At 51.7% G+C, this 12,096-nt stretch overlaps 1 protein-coding gene across 7 annotated transcripts in view; it reads right to left on the bottom strand.

The window, feature by feature from the left end:
* LOC135520698 (histone-lysine N-methyltransferase ASH1L-like) overlaps positions 1 to 12,096 on the bottom strand; it is a 65,408-nt gene that overhangs the window by 41,545 nt on the left and 11,767 nt on the right. For 6 of the 7 annotated variants that reach the window (XM_064946445.1, XM_064946446.1, XM_064946439.1 and 3 more), the window contains one exon: positions 2,486 to 3,204. The gene's annotated coding sequence lies outside the window, so the exon portion shown is untranslated. Of the gene's footprint in view, positions 1 to 2,485; positions 3,205 to 3,402; positions 4,004 to 12,096 lie in introns of those variants that run through there. The other variant, XM_064946444.1, reaches the window with a different exon arrangement.

Below are 12,096 nucleotides of genomic sequence, written 5' to 3'. Positions count from 1 at the left end.
TGCTGGTGCAAGTCTGTTGGAAGACAGATAAAGGACACAATGACAGAGAGAGAGAAACAGTAAGGGTGGGGTGCTGGTGCAAGTCTGTTGGAAGACAGATAAAGGACAATGACAGAGAGAGAGAAACAGTAAGGGTGGGGTGCTGGTGCAAGTCTGTTGGAAGACAGCTAAAGGACACAATGACAGAGAGAGAAACAGTAAGGGTGCGGTGCTGGTGCAAGTCTGTTGGAAGACAGCTAAATGACACAATGACAGAGAGAGAGAAACAGTAAGGGTGCGGTGCTGGTGCAAGTCTGTTGGAAGACAGATAAAGGACAATGACAGAGAGAGAGAGAAACAGTAAGGGTGGGGTGCTGGTGCAAGTCTGTTGGAAGACAGATAAAGGACACAATGACAGAGAGAGAGAAACAGTAAGGGTGGGGTGCTGGTGCAAGTCTGTTGGAAGACAGATAAAGGACACAATGACAGAGAGAGAGAAACAGTAAGGGTGGGGTGCTGGTGCAAGTCTGTTGGAAGACAGCTAAAGGACACAATGACAGAGAGAGAGAAACAGTAAGGGTGGGGTGCTGGTGCAAGTCTGTTGGAAGACAGCTAAAGGACACAATGACAGAGAGAGAGAAACAGTAAGGGTGGGGTGCTGGTGCAAGTCTGTTGGAAGACAGCTAAAGGACACAATGACAGAGAGAGAGAAACAGTAAGGGTGGGGTGCTGGTGCAAGTCTGTTGGAAGACAGATAAAGGACAATGACAGAGAGAGAGAAACAGTAAGGGTGGGGTGCTGGTGCAAGTCTGTTGGAAGACAGCTAAAGGACACAATGACAGAGAGAGAGAAACAGTAAGGGTGGGGTGCTGGTGCAAGTCTGTTGGAAGACAGATAAAGGACACAATGACAGAGAGAGAGAAACAGTAAGGGTGGGGTGCTGGTGCAAGTCTGTTGGAAGACAGATAAAGGACACAATGACAGAGAGAGAGAAACAGTAAGGGTGGGGTGCTGGTGCAAGTCTGTTGGAAGACAGCTAAATGACACAATGACAGAGAGAGAAACAGTAAGGGTGCGGTGCTGGTGCAAGTCTGTTGGAAGACAGATAAAGGACACAATGACAGAGAGAGAGAAACAGTAAGGGTGGGGTGCTGGTGCAAGTCTGTTGGAAGACAGATAAAGGACAATGACAGAGAGAGAGAAACAGTAAGGGTGGGGTGCTGGTGCAAGTCTGTTGGAAGACAGCTAAAGGACACAATGACAGAGAGAGAGAAACAGTAAGGGTGCGGTGCTGGTGCAAGTCTGTTGGAAGACAGCTAAAGGACAATGACAGAGAGAGAGAAACAGTAAGGGTGGGGTGCTGGTGCAAGTCTGTTGGAAGACAGCTAAAGGACACAATGACAGAGAGAGAGAAACAGTAAGGGTGGGGTGCTGGTGCAAGTCTGTTGGAAGACAGCTAAAGGACACAATGACAGAGAGAGAGAAACAGTAAGGGTGGGGTGCTGGTGCAAGTCTGTTGGAAGACAGCTAAAGGACACAATGACAGAGAGAGAGAAACAGTAAGGGTGCGGTGCTGGTGCAAGTCTGTTGGAAGACAGATAAAGGACACAATGACAGAGAGAGAGAAACAGAAAGAGACAGAAAGAGAGGAAGAGAGAGAGAGGAAAATAGAAAGCGAGAGAGAAGAAGAGAGAGCGAGAGAAAGAGAGAAATTAGGACACATGGGAGGAGAGAAGCTGAGATGATGGAGACTGAAATGAGGTTGACCCGGCAAGGGAGAAATTGAGCGATGGAGAAAGAGAGAGAGAGGTGGAGAGAAAGAGAAATGAGAGCAGGTAGTGAAAAGGGGAGGTAAAAATAGACAGAGAGAAAGAGACAGGGTAGAGAGAGAACTAGAGAGCGATGGAGAAAGAGAGAGAAAGGCAGCTGTGCTATTGGTAGCTATAAATGGCCACGAATAGAGATGAGGAGGCTTGAGATTTCATGCTTGTCCTGTAATTTGGGAGCTGCGTTGTTGCAGCCTGACTGGTGTTTGCAGCTAAAGCAATAATCTACTCTCTGGGGTGGGTGATTGTCATAAGAGCTGATGGACCAATGTCTGGATCAGCTGCTAATAGTTGCTGTGCTGTGTGACTATTAATAGTCCTGTTCTCTATATTCTAATGCACCACTACTGCTGCTGTTTAAGTTCCTCTATCCAGACAATCACTCACTTGACCTTATTATTATTAGAAACCATTAGGAGCCGCTGCGTGTTCTGGACTGGAGAACACGCCAGGATGAATAGGAAACACACATACTGAACACTAATGCATATCATGCACAAGCCTACATTAATGTGTAATAATATAGAATTGTGTCAAATGGGAATAGTTCTTCCCACTGGAGAGATTTGTAGGGGACCCGGTATATAAAGCAGAACTGAAGCACTAGTCAATGTAATAAATGAGTAGTAAGTGGTTAAAAAGTCAGGTATTCCGTGAGGTGGAGGTGGTTCTCTTCCTACCTGTTTGGCTGGCGCAGTCTGAGGGTTGGCTGGGCTGGGAGGGGTGGTTGTAGGGGCTGATGATGATGATGATGATGATGAAGACGAAGGCGAGGAGGAGTGTATCTTCCTGGTCTGGGTGGTGCTGGGGTCTGACCCCTGGTTCTGCTCTCCGTCCCCCTCCTCCTGAGGACGGTTCCCCTGCCCACTCCGCCCTCCCTCCTGACCCCCCTCCCTGCTGCCCCCCTCCCAGGCCTCTGGTACGTCCTGATGGTGGGTTTACACTCGTAGCCCTCCAGGGTCCTGGGAGGTTTCTTGGTGCGTTTGGCCGTTTGGACTCCGATCCTCAGCCTCACATTGCCCTCAGTGCAGCTCCTCTCTCTGCCTGGGAATGGGAGCTGTCTCTGCCCTGCAGCACCACAGCACCCCTCAATGAGCACCTCCAGTACTGCACCACCTCCTTCCTTCTCTATCCTCTTCCTCGTCCCACCGCCTGCCTCTTTCTCTGGGTACTGCTGTGGTGGGGCTGTGGGGAGGAGAGGCGATGAGGATGGTGGAGGTAGAGATGGGCCCCCCTTCGCTCTCTGGTCCATCAGAGATGTGAGGGGGGAGGGGTGGGGGGTGCAGCACCCAGGGTGGAAGGGAACAGGTATTGTCCAGAGATTAAATATCAAAAGGCTTTCTTGACCCAACTGTCCAGCACTCTGTCCCTCTCTGTCTGTCAGTCAGTCAGACTTGAACTGAGAAGGATGGAGTGAAAGAGAGAAACAGACAGAGAAAGAGGTCATTTCACTGACATCAGACATTAGTAGCAGCAATACAACAACAACAGGAGTCTCTGTCAGCTTTACTGAAAAACAACCCAATGACAATCCAAATGTAAAGTACTTTACAAGAAGGTGAAAACACAGAAACTATACTGCCTCTATGGCACTTACTATAATGCTTATAACAGACCACAAGAGACACCAGCTCAATGTCCTGTTCTCCACTGCAGCTGACCACAGCATCACCCAGCCTGGCAACCCGACACTATACTAAACCCTACAACTGGAGTCAGCTCCCTCTCTTTCCTCCGCTCTCTCCGTCTAAAGTCCGGAAGAAAATGCTGCAACACAATTTCCCTAGCCGCATGTGTATGGTGTGTGTGTGTGTGTGTGGTGTACGTGTGTGTGTGTGTACGTGTGTGTGTGTGTGTGTGTGTGTGTGTGTGTGTGTGTGTGTGTGTGTGTGTGTGTGTGTGTGTGTGTGTGTGGTCGTATGAAGCAGATGGCAGTAAAGTCACTCAGGAGATGATTCAGATGATGACCTCACTGATGACCTCACTGAACGGAACCCCAGGGGACCAATCATACTCAGCAGAGCAGCCCTTTCCAAGAATGCCTGCACTTACTGGAAAACTCTTTTGAAATCCTTTAAAAAGGTATCATTCCTTCCTTCCTCTTTCTTTCTTTCTTTCTTTTGTTCGTGAAGGGATCACAGATCTAAGGGCTCATGCTCGATACCAACTTCTACTTCCCTCCACACTACAATCCTGCTACCTTTCCCTCCCTCCCTCCCCCTTCCCTCCCTCTCTCCCTCTCTCCCTCCCCTCTACTGTACTCCACCTTTCTCTCTTTTCTCTCCAACCTTCTGTTTCATGTCTGTCAGCAACTCTCTCTCTCTTTCTGATCAGACCACACAGTAAAACGGTCAACCCAGCACCAGGCACCGTATCCCTGTTAATGAAAACCATATTTCCTCCCCCTCTTCTCTTCAGTCTTTTTCTCCTCTTCAACCTCAAGCCTTCCAGTCACATCCTCCAGAACTTTCCCCTCCTCCCCTCTCAGTAGTGGTGTAACACAAATCCGAAGGAACGGGCAAAACTTATTTTTGGAAATGAGTGTGAATTCCTCCCCCTCCCCTGGTTTCCTCTAAGTCAAGTAAGCTTTTCATTGACCCCATTGTAAATGGACTTTTAATGTGATGCTATGGCAAGTAACACACCCAACAATAACGTTTCACCTGAACAGCCATAGTTTACTCTCTGTCTCCGTCTCCATCTCGCTGTCTCTCTGTCTTTGTCTGCCTCTCTCTGTCTGCCTCTCTCTGTCTCCCACTCTCTGTCTCCCACTCTCTGTCTCCCACTCTCTGTCTCTCTCTGTCTCTGTCTCCGTCTGCCTCTCTCTGTCTGCCTCTCTCTGTCTCCGTCTCTCTGTCTCCGTCTCTCTGTCTCCGTCTCTCTGTCTCCGTCTCTCTGTCTCCGTCTCTCTGTCTCCGTCTCTTTGTCTCCGTCTCTCTGTCTCCGTCTCTCTGTCTCCGTCTCTCTGTCTGCCCCTCTCTGTCTGCCTCTCTCTGTCTCCGTCTCCGTCTCCCTGTCTGCCTCCCTCTCTGTCTGCCTCCCTCTCTGTCTGCCTCCCTCTCTGTCTGCCTCCCTCTCTGTCTGCCTCCCTCTCTGTCTGCCTCCCTCTCTGTCTGCCTCCCTCTCTGTCTGCCCCCCTCTCTGTCTCCGTCTCTCTGTCTCCGTCTCTCTGTCTCCGTCTCTCTGTCTCCCTCTCTTTGTCTCCGTCTCTCTGTCTCCGTCTCTCTGTCTGCCCCTCTCTGTCTGCCCCTCTCTGTCTGCCCTTCTCTGTCTGCCTCTCTCTGTCTCTGTCTCCCCCTCTCTGTCTCCGTCTCCCTGTCTGCCTCCCTCTCTGTCTGCCTCCCTCTCTGTCTGCCTCCCTCTCTGTCTGCCTCCCTCTCTGTCTGCCTCCCTCTCTGTCTGCCTCCCTCTCTGTCTGCCCCCCTCTCTGTCTGCCTCTGTCTCCGTCTCTCTGTCTCCGTCTCTCTGTCTCCGTCTCTCTGTCTGCCTCTCTCTGTCTGCGTCTCTCTGTCTCCGTCTCTCTGTCTCCGTCTCTCTGTCTCCGTCTCTCTGTCTCCGTCTCTCTGTCTCTGTCTGCCCCTCTCCCTCTCTGTCTCCCACTCTCCGTCTCCCACTCTCCGTCTCCCACTCTCCGTCTCTCTGTCTGCCACTCTCTGTCTGCCCCTCTCTGTCTGCCCCTCTCTGTCTCTCCCTCTCTCTGTGTCTCCCTCTCTCTGTGTCTCCCGCTCTGTCTCCCACTCTCTGTCTCCCCCTCTCTGTCTCTCCCTCTCTGTCTCCGACTCTCTGTCTGCCTCTCTCTGTGTCTCCCACTCTCCGTGTCTCCCTCTCTCCGTGTCTCCCGCTCTCCGTGTCTCCCGCTCTCCGTGTCTCCCGCTCTCCGTGTCTCCCGCTCTCCGTGTCTCCCGCTCTCTGTGTCTCCCTCTCTCTGTGTCTCCCGCTCTCTGTGTCTCCCGCTCTCTGTGTCTCCCGCTCTCTGTGTCTCCCGCTCTCTGTGTCTCCCGCTCTCTGTGTCTCCGTCTCTCTGTCTGCCTCTCTCTGTCTCTGTCTGCCTCTCTCTGTCTCTGTCTGCCTCTCTCTGTCTTCCCCTCTCTGTCTCAGTCTCTCTGTCTCCGTCTCTCTGTCTCCGTCTCTCTGTCTCCCACTCTCTGTCTCCCACTCTCTGTCTCCCACTCTCTGTCTCCCACTCTCTGTCTCCGTCTCTCTGTCTCCGTCTCTCTGTCTCCGTCTCTCTGTCTGCCTCTCTCTGTCTGCCTCTCTCTGTCTGCCTCTCTCTGTCTGCCACTCTCTGTCTGCCACTCTCTGTCTGCCACTCTCTGTCTGCCACTCTCTGTCTGCCACTCTCTGTCTGCCACTCTCTGTCTCCGTCTCTCTGTCTCCGTCTCTCTGTCTCCGTCTCTCTGTCTCCCACTCTCTGTCTCCCTCTCTCTCTCTGTCTCCCACTCTCTCTCTGTCTCCCACTCTCTCTCTGTCTCCCACTCTCTCTCTGTCTCCCACTCTCTCTGCCTCTCTCTGTGTCTCCCACTCTCTGTGTCTCCCTCTCTCTGTGTCTCCCTCTCTCTGTGTCTCCCGCTCTGTCTCCGTCTCTCTGTCTCCCTCTCTCTGTCTGCCTCTCTCTGTCTCTGTCTGCCTCTCTCTGTCTGCCTCTCTCTGTCTGCCTCTCCCCTTCTCTGTCTGCCTCTCTCTGTCTCTGTCTGCCTCTCTCTGTCTCCCCCTCTCTGTCTCCCCCTATCTGTCTCCCCCTCTCTGTCTCCCACTCTCTGTCTCCGTCTCTCTGTCTCCGTTTCTCTGTCTGCCTCTCTCTGTCTCCCCCTCTTTGTCTCCATCTCTTTGTCTCCCCCTCTCAGTCTCCCACTCTCAGTCTCCCACTCTCAGTCTCCCCCTCTCAGTCTCCCACTCTCAGTCTCCCACTCTCAGTCTCCCACTCTCAGTCTCCCACTCTCAGTCTCCGTCTCTCCGTCTCCGTCTCTCTGTCTGCCTCTCTGTCTCTGTCTGCCTCTCTCTGTCTGCCTCTCCCCTTCTCTGTCTGCCTCTCTCTGTCTCTGTCTGCCTCTCTCTGTCTCTGTCTGCCTCTCTCTGTCTCCCCCTCTCTGTCTCCCACTCTCTGTCTCCCACTCTCTGTCTCCCACTCTCTGTCTCCCACTCTCTGTCTCTCTGTCTCCGTTTCTCTGTCTGCCTCTCTCTGTCTCCCCCTCTCTGTCTCCCCCTCTTTGTCTCCATCTCTTTGTCTCCCCCTCTTTGTCTCCCTCTCCCACAATCTGTCTCCCACTCTCTGTCTCCCACTCTCCGTCTCCCACTCTCCGTCTCCCACTCTCCGTCTCCCACTCTCCGTCTCCCACTCTCCGTCTCCCACTCTCCGTCTCCCACTCTCCGTCTCCGTCTCTCCGTCTCCGTCTCCGTCTCTCTGTCTCCGTCTCTCTGTCTGCCTCTCTCTGTCTGCCTCTCCCCTTCTCTGTCTGCCACTCTCTGTCTCCCACTCTCTGTCTCCATCTCTCTGTCTGCCTCTCTCTGTCTCCCCCTCTCTGTCTCCCCCTCTTTGTCTCCCTCTCCCACTCTCTGTCTCCCACTCTCTGTCTCCGTCTCTCCGTCTCTGGCTCTCTGTCTCCCTCTCTCTGTCTCCCTCTCTCTGTCTCCGTCTCTCTGTCTCCATCTCTCTGTCTCCCTCTCTCCCTCTCTCTGTCTCTGTCTCCGTCTCTCTGTATGCCTCTCTCTGTCTCTGTCTGCCTCTCTCTGTCTCTCTCTGTCTCTCTCTGTCTCTGTCTGCCTCTCTCTGTCTCTGTCTGCCTCTCCCCTTCTCTGTCTGCCTCTCTCTGTCTGCCTCTCCCCTTCTCTGTCTGCCTCTCTCTGTCTCCCCCTCTGTCTCCCACTCTCTGTCTCCGTCTCTCTGTCTCCGTCTCTCTGTCTCCGTCTCTCTGTCTGCCTCTCTCTGTCTCTGTCTCCCCCTCTCTGTCTCCCCCTCTCTGTCTCCCCCTCTCTGTCTCCCACTCTCTGTCTCCCACGCTCTGTCTCCCACTCTCTCTCTGTCTCCCACTCTCTCTCTGTCTCCCACTCTCTGTCTCCCACTCTCTGTCTCCCACTCTCTGTCTCCCACTCTCTGTCTCCCACTCTTTGTCTCCCTCTCTCTGTCTCCCACTCTCTCTCTGTCTCCCACTCTCTCTCTGTCTCTGTCTCCCCCTCTCTGTCTCCCCCACACTCTCTCCCCCACACTGTCTCCCTCTCTCTGTCTCCCTCTCTCTGTCTCCCTCTCTCTCTGTGTCTCTGTTTCCCTCTCTCCCTCTCTCTGTGTCTCCCTCTCTCTGTGTCTCCCTCTCTACAGTGCCTTGCGAAAGTATTCGGCCCCCTTGAACTTTGCGACCTTTTGCCACATTTCAGGCTTCAAACATAAAGATATAAAACTGTATTTTTTGTGAAGAATCGACAACAAGTGGGACACAATCATGAACGACATTTATTGGATATTTCAAACTTTTTTAATAAATCAAAAACTGAAAAATTGGGCGTGCAAAATTATTCAGCCCCTTTACTTTCAGTGCAGCAAACTCTCTCCAGAAGTTCAGTGAGGATCTCTGAATGATCCAATGTTGACCTAAATGACTAATGATGATAAATACAATCCACCTGTGTGTAATCAAGTCTCCGTATAAATGCACCTGCACTGTGATAGTCTCAGAGGTCCGTTAAGAGCGCAGAGAGCATCATGAAGAACAAGGAACACACCAGGCAGGTCCAAGATACTGTTGTGAAGAAGTTTGAAGCCGGATTTGGATACAAAAAGATTTCCCAAGCTTTAAACATCCCAAGGAGCACTGTGCAAGCGATAATATTGAAATGGAAGGAGTATCAGACCACTGCAAATCTACCAAGACCTGGCCGTCCCTCTAAACTTTCAGCTCATACAAGGAGAAGACTGATCAGAGATGCAGCCAAGAGGCCCATGATCACACTGGATGAACTGCAGAGATCTACAGCTGAGGTGGGAGACTCTGTCCATAGGACAACAATCAGTCGTATATTGCACAAATCTGGCCTTTATGGAAGAGTGGCAAGAAGAAAGACATTTCTTAAAGATATCCATAAAAAGTGTCGTTTAAAGTTTGCCACAAGCCACCTGGGAGACACACCAAACATGTGGAAGAAGGTGCTCTGGTCAGATGAAACCAAAATTGAACTTTTTGGCAACAATGCAAAACGTTATGTTTGGCGTAAAAGCAACACAGCTCATCACCCTGAACACACCATCCCCACTGTCAAACATGGTGGTGGCAGTATCATGGTTTGGGCCTGCTTTTCTTCAGCAGGGACAGGGAAGATGGTTAAAATTGATGGGAAGATGGATGGAGCCAAATACAGGACCATTCTGGAAGAAAACCTGATGGAGTCTGCAAAAGACCTGAGACTGGGACGGAGATTTGTCTTCCAACAAGAAAATGATCCAAAACATAAAGCAAAATCTACAATGGAATGGTTCAAAAATAAACATATCCAGGTGTTAGAATGGCCAAGTCAAAGTCCAGACCTGAATCCAATCGAGAATCTGTGGAAAGAACTGAAAACTGCTGTTCACAAATGCTCTCCATCCAACCTCACTGAGCTCGAGCTGTTTTGCAAGGAGGAATGGGAAAATAATTCAGTCTCTCGATGTGCAAAACTGATAGAGACATACCCCAAGCGACTTACAGGTTTAATCGCAGCAAAATGTGGCGCTACAAAGTATTAACTTAAGGGGGCTGAATAATTTTGCACGCCCAATTTTTCAGTTTTTGATTTGTTAAAAAAGTTTGAAATATCCAATAAATGTCGTTCCACTTCATGATTGTGTCCCACTTGTTGTTGATTCTTCACAAAAAAATACAGTTTTATATCTTTATGTTTGAAGCCTGAAATGTGGCATAAGGTCGCAAAGTTCAAGGGGGCCGAATACTTTCGCAAGGCACTGTATGTCTCCCTCTCTCTGTCTCCCTCTTTGTCTCCCTCTCTCTGTGTCTCCCTCCCTCTTTGTCTCCTTCTCCCTGTGTCTCCCTCTCTGTGTCTCTGTCTCTGTGTCTCTGTCTCCCCCTCAATTCAATTCAATTCAATTCAAGGGCTTTATTGGCATGGGAAACATGTGTTAACATTGCCAAAGCAAGTAAGGTAGATAATATATAAAGTGAAATTAACAGTAGACATCACACATACAGAAGTTTCAAAACAACATTACAAATGTCATATTATATATATATACAGTGTTTTTACAATGTACAAATGGTAAAGGACACAAGATAAAATAAATAAGCATAGATATGGGTTGTATTTACAATGGTGCGTGTTCTCTCTCTGTCTCCCTCTTTCTGTCTCCCTCTCCCTCTTTGTATCCCTCTCTCTGTCTCGCTCTCTGTCTCCAGCTCTCTGTCTCCAGCTCTCTGTCTCCAGCTCTCTGTCTCCAGCTCTCTGTCTCCAGCTCTCTGTGTCTCCAGCTCTCTGTGTCTCCCTCTCTCTGTGTCTCCCTCTCTCTGTGTCTCCCTCTCTCTGTGTCTCCCTCCCTCTGTGTCTCCCTCCCTCTGTGTCTCCCTCCCTCTGTGTCTCCCTCCCTCTGTGTCTCTGCCTCCCTCTCTACGTCTCTCTGTCTCCCTCTCTGTGTCTCTGTCTCCCTCTTTCTGTCTCCCTCTCCCTCTTTCTGTCTCCCTCTCTCTGCCTCCCTCTCTCTGCCTCCCTCTCTCTGCCTCCCTCTCTCTGCCTCCCTCTCTCTGCCTCCCTCTCTCTGCCTCCCTCTCTCAAGCCTCCCTCTCTCAAGCCTCCGTCTCTGTCTCCCTCTGTCCATCTCTCTTCTCTTCTCTCCTCTCTCTTACTCTCTGTCTCCCTCTTTCAGTCTCCCTCTATCAGTCTCCCTCTCTCCGTCTCCCTCTCTCCGTCTCCCTCTCTCCGTCTCCCTCTCTCCGTCTCCCTCTCTCCGTCTCCCTCTCCCTGTCTCCGTCTCTCTGTCTCCCTCTCTCTGTCTCTGTCTCCCTCTCTCCGTCTCCCTCTCTCCGTCTCCATCTCCATCTCCTTCTCTCCCACTCTCTGTCTTCCTCTTTCTGTCTCCCTCTCTCCCACTCTGCCTCCCTCTCTGTCTCCCTCTCCCTGTCTCCCTCTCTCTGTCTGTCTCCCTCTTTCTGTCTCCCTCTCCCTCTTTCTGTCTCCCTCTCTCTGCCTCCCTCTCTCTGCCTCCCTCTCTCTGCCTCCCTCTCTCAAGCCTCCGTCTCCCTCTGTCCATCTCTCTTCTCTTCTCTCCTCTCTCTTACTCTCTGTCTCCCTCTTTCAGTCTCCCTCTCTCCGTCTCCCTCTCTCCGTCTCCCTCTCTCCGTCTCCCTCTCTCCGTCTCCCTCTCTCCGTCTCCCTGTCTCCCTCTCCCTGTCTCCCTCTCTCTGTCTCTGTTTCCCTCTCTCCGTCTCCATCTCCATCTCCCTCTCTCCCACTCTCTGTCTTCCTCTTTCTGTCTCCCTCTCTCCCACTCTGCCTCCCTCTCTGTCTCCCTCTCTCTGTCTGTCTCCCTCTCTCTGTCTGTCTCCCTCTCTCTGTCTGTCTCCCTCTCTCTCTGTCTCCCTCTCTCTCTGTCTCCCTCTCTCTCTGTCTCCCTCTCACTGTCTCCCTCTCTCTGTCTCCCTCTCTCTGTCTCCCTCTCCCTGTCTCTGTCTCTCTGTCTCTGTGTCTCCTTCTCCCTCTTTCTGTCTCCCTCTTTCTGTCTCCCTCCCTCTCTCCGTCTCCCTCTCTCCGTCTCCCTCTCTCCGTCTCCCTCCATGTGTCTCCCTCTCTCTGTGTCTCCCTCTTTCTGTCTCCCTCCCTCTCTCCGTCTCCCTCTCTCCGTCTCCCTCTCTCCGTCTCCCTCTCTCCGTCTCCCTCCCTGTGTCTCTGTCTCCCTCTCTCTGTCTCCCTCTCTCTGTCTCTGTCTCCCTCTCTCTGTCTCCCTCTCTCTGTCTCCCTCTCTCTGTCTCCCTCTCTCTGTCTCCCTCTCTCTGTCTCCCTCTCTCTGTCTCCCTCTCTCTGTCTCCCTCTCTCCCTCTTTCTGTCTCCCTCTTTCTGTCTCCGTCTTTCTGTCTCCCTCTTTCTGTCTCCCTCCCTCTCTCCGTCTCCCTCTCTCCGTCTCCCTCCCTGTGTCTCCCTCTCTCTGTGTCTCTCTCTCTCTCTCTCTCTCTCTCTGTGTCTCTCTCTCCCTGTGTCTCCCTCTCTCTGTCTCTGTCTCCCTCTCTCTGTCTCTGTCTCCCTCTCTCTGTCTCCGTCTCCCTCTCTCTGTCTCCGTCTCCCTCTCTCTGTCTCCGTCTCCCTCTCTCTGTCTCCCTCT

Source organism: Oncorhynchus masou, chromosome 29 (assembly GCF_036934945.1).
Source record: "Oncorhynchus masou masou isolate Uvic2021 chromosome 29, UVic_Omas_1.1, whole genome shotgun sequence".
Classification (NCBI taxonomy): domain Eukaryota; kingdom Metazoa; phylum Chordata; class Actinopteri; order Salmoniformes; family Salmonidae; genus Oncorhynchus; species Oncorhynchus masou.
The sequence above is the reverse complement of the archived record's forward strand: the minus strand, read 5'-3'. Positions and strand labels throughout refer to the sequence as shown.